This window comes from Eupeodes corollae, chromosome 2 (genome assembly GCF_945859685.1).
Source record: "Eupeodes corollae chromosome 2, idEupCoro1.1, whole genome shotgun sequence".
Lineage (NCBI taxonomy): Eukaryota > Metazoa > Arthropoda > Insecta > Diptera > Syrphidae > Eupeodes > Eupeodes corollae.
The window spans coordinates 145,505,187-145,513,080 of record NC_079148.1 but is presented as its reverse complement, the minus strand read 5'-3'; positions in this window follow the sequence as shown (position 1 = coordinate 145,513,080).

Below are 7,894 nucleotides of genomic sequence, written 5' to 3'. Positions count from 1 at the left end.
TAGAGTATGTTACAATAGACACATGATTGCCAGGTGGTGGCATAATAATAGCTTTCGGTTTTTTTCATCGAATATAATTTATTTATAGCTGAATGCTTCCACCGGTTCTTCTCTTTTACACACAAAAAGAGGCTCTAAGGTTTTTTCATTCAAAATTAGCTTCTTCCCATCTTGTTATTTTCTTGTCCTTTTTTATTAATTTTAAGAATAATGTCAACCAGTGACAGCGTTCAACAATTGTTTGTTGAATTCAGTTCTCAGTTAGGACTGCATGCGTTCATTTCTTGTATCGGTTTGTCATCTGTGATTTTGAAGTTTAAATAAAGAAGTTGAGCTGTCGGAACTTCCAAACTTAAAATCACAGAAACCATGAGTAAGAAAACTAACAGTCTAATAGCTACAAGATTTTCACATAAAATTCGTTTGAACACAAATGATCGCATTCAGTCTTGAGTGAGAAACGTATTCAGCAAGCAATGTACATTGTAGGACGCTGTTAATGTGGTGGTTTGTAAGTGAACGGTTTTAAGATGTGTTCTTTGATAAGTTTTTCTTAGACTGTTTGTGTTCAGGAAAATTTTTCAGAGGCATTGACGACTTTTGAGTTAAATTTTATTTAGAAATACCAACAACCTGGCAATTCTTTTCGATCTGTTCGAGCATGCGCGAGCATTTGTATAGATTTCCTTTAGAGTTTTTCATTCAATTAGGGTGACAAGAAATATGTTACAGTGGTTCTAACAAATACGTTGCTACTGTTGAAAAATAAACACACTAAACCAAACCAACCTGGCTATAGGCGGGCGGTTTAACTAAATCCAATCAGTGCACCAGTGAAGTCTCTGCATCTATGCAGTGGAGTCCCAGTACTGCCTGCAATTGCAGTGAACAGAGCGGTCTATGAAGTGAGTCGAAATACAATGCACGACAACGACGAAACATAAGACAATACACGTGATGTGGAATTTATTGCTTTGTTATCTACGGATAGCAATTTGGAGAAGGTAAATTCGTTATTATAGGACTTCTTTGGAAAAACGGAAAAAGGTTTAAATTGAGTGATCAAGTTGTTAGGGCCATAAATGGAAGTGCTTATATAGTTAAGTCTGAGTATTTGGTTTTTAAGTAAAGAAAACGTACTTAAGTAGTTATCTACGTAAATAGGTTTAAGAAATCGGGAATCTCTTATAGACTCCGGGCGGCATTTGCATCAATCATAGAAGAACTTTATAGTTTTAAAGATTTTCATTAACTTTCCATTAAAACAATAAAAGTTGCAAGGAGATGGATCACAGATAATAATCATAAGTCTGTTCTACGATTAAAAGTTTTTTACTTCAATTTTACTGAAATATCAATTTTATATGCATTTTGACCATAAAATTGTCAGAAATCGGCTATTCTGAGAACCAACAGAGCTTATGGCAATAAATTCTTCTCAATTTACTTGTCGTTAGGCTTTAATAGTTAACAAAAACGAACTTCGTATCAGATTTTTGAGAAATTTCTTTCGAAAACGGAGTATATGAATGCAATCTTTTCTGAGAGCAATCTTAAATTACTTTAATTGAAAGATTGAAAGCACTGTCTTTATAGTGTTTTCACGCCAAACCGAAAACACGGTTTTCGCGAAATTATGGGTTTTGACCGAAAGCCTACATCGAATACTCAAGTTTTCACATACATTTTTGGTAATCCACAAGTTTTCATAAACCACAAGTTTTATATAAAACCTCTCGAAAAGTAGTTGTAATTCTAAGCTGAATTAAACAAACAAACCTTTCGAAAAATTCAGCTCTCAAATTAATGTAAACAAAACAGCTGATGGTTGCTGTCAAAACAAATAATATTTCATTATGAAATATATTTGGTGGTGGTTAGTAATATTATTTCTACATTTTCCTTACAAAATAAGAACTATTGCATTTTGTTTTTTATTTACAGAATATGGAAAATTTGCCAACGTCGAGAATAAAAGCCCCGGTGACTATTTCCGGCACTGGCGGTTCTTTTATGATCTTCTAGAGTTTCAAACTTTCTTTGTTAAGCGAGGAACCGGAATTCACTATGGTTACTGGCGTGACAACCCCAAGGACGGGGAAGACTAGCTCATAGTTCGTAATAACGTTTAACGGGATGCGTCTTCAAGCTCGTCGCTACAAATATGTTCGACACTTTCGCTTACTACCTGGAGAAAGACTTTCCTTTACTTCCGTTCAATCACATGGTTCGGGAGAATTGAGAAAGGCGATAAGGTTATTGTGGAGGAGAACAAGTATGAAAGAAAATCTCTGTTGGAGGCTAACCTGAAGCGAGCTATTAAAATTTGCAATTCTAAGGAGGTTTTTGTATGAAATTTTATACTCACAGTTTAAGGCAGCTGCTTGCCGGGCAAAAGTTCTTCAAAAATTAAATTGAACAAAAAGCGATTAAGCACCACTAAAGGAGTCTGATGATCGGGTTGGCCCCCGTGAAATAGCTATAACTCCAGCCTATGAACTTGGTGGTAGCACACACAAGTTGTTGTTGTTTCATTCTTATATTCAATTATTAAAATTTGCGCTTAACAATCCACAATGTGGGGATCGTTGTTCCAGTGAATAAAACCACAACAATAGGCTTTCGCCCCTTGATGGGAAGCGATGCCAACATCAAGAAAAGATCCTCAGTGCTTTGGACAAGCCAGGCGAGTCCTCAAAGGAAAAAGCCAAAGAGATACTCATGGAGAAATTGCAGCCCATCATTACAGCTTCAGTGATCGCTCTGGATGAGTGTGATTTTGGTACGAATCTGGAACTAGGAATTGACCTTTTCTGCTTCGGCCATAAGGATCTACACGAAATCCATCAGAATATTCTTAACCCCGCCTATAAGTTGCTCGGACGGCCACAATATATGGTGAATCTGAAGACACATTTTTCCAACAGAAGCAATAGTCATAGACTCAGTATTTTGAATTGAATTTGTTGGGAAAGAAGAAGAAAATGTTTTAAATAAAATGAATTTTTATTGTAAAAGTTTTGTATTTTGTTGATTCTATAATATACGAGTATTTTCTAGACAATCCTTAGTGAATTGTTCGGATCGGTTGAAGTGAACAAAGAGGATAGTTGCAGCCAAGCGAGCTTGTACTTCTTGTTGGTTCATGTCGTGAGCCCATTCCACCCGTCCCCAGAACTTCAGTTGAAACCCTTCTTCGAGACGAGCTAGTGTTACAGCCTTGTCTGCGCTGATATGCTGTTCTATCACAGCACAGGAAAGGATTATCGACTTAAGAGTGTCGACGGCTTAAAGAAAAATCCTTAGGAGAATGTTTGAACTTCAAACAAAAAAATGCATCATAAAAAACATCTTCACTATGTGAAAGGAAGTCTTTTATATTTTCATTTTATCCGCATCCGAGACGTTGGGTGGTGATATACTGAGAGTTTTTTGTACGTTCGTATCAAAACGTTTGTTTAACCACTCAATGACGGGATCCCATTCGTTCTTTTGGAGCTTGTAAGAACCTTTGTCTTCCTGAAAATCAACTTGGCTAAAGTTTGTATCTTGTATTTCCAGATCATTTAATTTATTGCAGAGTATATCGAAAGTTCTGCGGCTCGTCATCGTTTACTAACATTTCACAAATAATTTGAGAAGAACAAAACTTTTTACTTACTAATTTTTTCATCAATAAAAAATTTTGAAAATGTCAAATGAAAACGTGTTAATGTTCGGTGTGAACGATTTTCGAGTTTTCGAAAACTTTTTGCCGAAAATGTACATCATATGTTTACATCATTGTAAATATATTTATATTCCCTAGAGCAAAAAGAATATACTATGGTTGTATTCCTGCATATTGAGGGCGCTTTCAACAACGTTGACACATTCGCTATCACTTCTGCTAAGACGACCTTAAACGTCGAATACCCACTCTGTGAGTTTATTAATCTAATGCTAGAAAGCAGGATCATCAACTCTAAGATTGGTTATTTTTGTACGAAAAGGTCCGTCAGTGGAGGCACTCCGCAAGATATTATTCTGTCCCCTCTCATGTGGAACATAGTGGTTAACGAACTGCTAATATCCCTTGATAGGAAAGGCTTCAGAGTGATTGCGTATGCCGATGATGTTACTATCGCCGTCACAGGAGAACATCCTAATACACTGAGAGACCTCCTCAAAAACGCACTCAATATGCTCACTAGATGGGCTGATCACTGGGGGACTTAGTATTAATCCTCAAAAAACAGACCTCGTCCTTTTAACACGGAAATACAAGACCCCAGTAATTGTACCTCCTTCAATAAAAGGTGTACAACTAATTTCTACCAATGAAGCCAAATATCTTGGTCTGATATTAGACCAAGAATTAAATTGGAAACTTAATATTCAGAAAAGAGTTAAGAAAGCTACAGTAGCTCTTTTTACTTGCAACACTTATGTACGGTGCTGCAGTATGATGGACTGTACTGGAGAAAGTTATATACTACGATAAACTTAGCATAGTCCAACGCACTTCAAGTCTCTACATAAGCGGGGCATTGACAACTACACCCTCAGCAGCGTTAGACACTCTCCTCTATCTGACACTCCTCGGCATCTTCAGCAAACAAGTGGCAGCGAGTACATCTATAAGATTTAACGACTCATCTCAATGCCCCAACAATAATGTGGGGCACTCCATCATTTTGAACCTCTTCGGTTCTATACTAAAGTACATAGACACTATTCCAAAATCCCAATTTCGAAAAAACTTCCAGGTATCCATTCCATCCAGAGATGAATGGGAAGACAAAAAACTCCTGGATGACAAAAGCATTCATTTTTATACAGATGGATCCAAGACAATTGAGGGAGTTGGTAGTGGTGTGTACTCAGAAAAGCTTAATCTAAGCATCTCATTCGGCCTCCCTAATAATTGTAGCGTCTTCCAAGTGGAAATTTTAGCGATCAAAGAGGTTATTCTCTCCTCGATAAGAGGAGCTATTAAATCTCTTGACGGTGTCTCAACCAAATCTCAAACGGCCCTCGATTGTCCATCGTCTCTTATGGGGATGGCGCAGCAATTTAACATTCACCTCTGTTGGGTGCCGGGCCGCAGAGACATCACATTAAAGGGTAGAGCCGATGAACTCGCTACAAATGGAACCGTCATGTCATACCTATTTCGCCTAAAAGGGAGAAGATATGTATACCGTTAGCTACATGTAAACATCTGCTAAAAGAAACAGCTCTTACGATGACAAACTCTAGGTGGCGTGAATTCTGAATCCGCAGCCACTATAACCTAACTTTACCACAATGGAAAGATTTCATTCATTAAAAGATTGGGAATTCAAATTTTGCAATCACTTATCATTTAACCATAAAAAGACTGCAATCACTTTTTCTCCAATCATTTTACTGCAATCATTTAAGGCTTTTAGCATTTCTTGCATTGCATTTACTTCAAGGCTTTGTACTTTTTTAAGACTTTGAATTTCTTTGAAGACTTTGCATTCATTTGAAGTCACAATTTTTCGGTGAAATCAATGAATGCAATCCTTAAGTTAAAGTCAATAATGAGATATAATGATTGGATTCCCAAAAACGTTCATTCTTTTACAAGCCTGTTACTTATGGACTCTGACTTTTTAACTTTACCAACACTAATATTTTATGGTTCTTCCAAAAGTCCTTGAAGTAAACGTATTTTCTGAGCATGTATAGTAGAAAAAATTTCGTATTAGTAAACAAGCAAACGTTTTGTGACATGCAGACAAAAGAAACAAGAAATGTATCAACCAAAACTTGATTATTAAGGAATCCTACAGAAACATACACCATTTACCTTATACCAGGTCAAGACCCCATTGTCCAAAAGGGTATACCTTAAATCTTCACATAAGACACCTGATACCTTGTTTCAATTGGTCAACAAATTCTCTTTGTTCTACTTGGCAGAATCCATGCAAGTGTTTATATAAATATAAAAACACAAAATTAACCCAACTTCATCCTTGTTTGCTTTGCCAAGTTACAACCCTCCTGATTTAGTGCATAACCACTAAAATCTATATACTCGTAGGTATACATTTTTTTGTTTGTATATTCCATTCATGTTTTTGGCCCCAATATGACTTCCAGAGGCCACAACTCAGCACACCATTTGATGATCGTCATGTATCTTTCACCTACTTTAACCGCTCATAAATAACCAAGATTTACGGCAGCCATTTCCTTGATAAGCTATCTCAAAACATGAGTTGCTTTGGCACTGCATCGGGTTTCTTTTGACAATATCCATAACCAAAAAACAACAAAAAAAGTCGGTTACTGTAAGTGAGGGGCCAAAACAGCAACAACTATACGTCAACAACGACGATGGCGGTAAGGCAGTGACGACGAGAAGCAATGGTCGGTATAAAGTGGTGCGCGTGAAATGTTATTAGCATTTAATGGCCGCCAGTGTAAAGTGGATATCTCACGATCGCACGGTTTTTCATCACCGATCTGTCTCCTTCGTTCGATTTTTTTTATTTTGATTTTGATTTCTTCCTTCTTCTCTGTTTTGTTGTTTTGTTTTTTAAAGTGCAACGATTTCTAATGACGGTTATTACCTGTTGACCACTTTTGCATTTAAATTCAAAAAGGTTTCAACTTTAGTCCGATTGGATCACCGCAGGTGTTTCCCTGGTTATGTATGTAGTCTCAAGCGATCAACCAACAACAGAGTGACACTCGATCTCGATCTGACAGCGCAACGTTGTTGTCAAAGTTAGTTAATAGGGCGAGTTTTTTTCCAATTCCAAATCAAATAATATAAACTAGGTCAAATCTTGTCTCCATCGTCGTCGGTCGGTTTTGTTTTCCGATGTCGATAAAGGCAAAGGAAGGGATATGGAAAAGCCAAAGCCAACCCACTTGAGACTTGACTGATCGTTAACATGTGTTTCGCGGCGGCTGGCGATTAGCGATCAGTTGCAGTGTTGTCCAACGAGATAGATAATACAGTGCAACCTCCTCCTTCTCATTATCAATTCAACCTTTGTGCACATTCCAAAGACGAACTGAACAGAACGATTAAAATTCACACGAGCCGCAGCCGCAACCATAAGATCCAGAGCCACACGATCAGTGCCACGATCGGAAAGCGATCAGCTATTTCTCTGCTGTTGCTTTGAGAGAGTTAAGAGAACTCGCGCGTTACGTAAGCAAATTTAAAAGATTGCGCCTTCGGAATGCAGCAAGTGGTTCAATTCCAGTTTCCAGTACTATATCTAGTCCCAATCCCATTCGAAGTCACAGTCCCAATATAATGGAACTTCGATCGCAGCTGTGACGCTGGGGCTAAAGCTAACACTGACGACTGATCGTGTACTTTACGGGGGTGTCAATCGATTGATGATAAATTATTATTTCCCCTCTGGGATTTGCATAGAATCGAAATGAATTGAATCCAAAACCGTTTGAAACGGAAAGGAGGAAGAATAGGTGCATTAATTAGGCGGGCTCAAGAGAGTGGGATGTGGCAGTGTGGCTGGTTCTGGCTGGGTTGAGGCTGAAAGTGGCATTTCGCTTTTGTTTACCTACACGGCATTGTGTTGGAGTTGTTGGAGGGGCCGCCACTTTGGAATTCTTTGTCTTTTCCATATGACAGGTTTTTTTGTTGTATTGTTTGCGGTGAGGCGAGTAATTATATTCCACCCGAAAGATAGATAATTGGCACGTTGTTTATATCGACGGAGGCCAACTACCATACCGTGTCGGTAGTGTAGTCTCTTACAGAAGTAGGAAGGAAGGGTATACGAGTAGGAACAACAAACAAGTATAACATTTTGCATAGATTGATGGGGAGTTTCAAGGCGGTATCGTTTGGTATTTTGTGTCGCAAATGCAAAGCGATTTGATGCGGTGCAATCTTTCG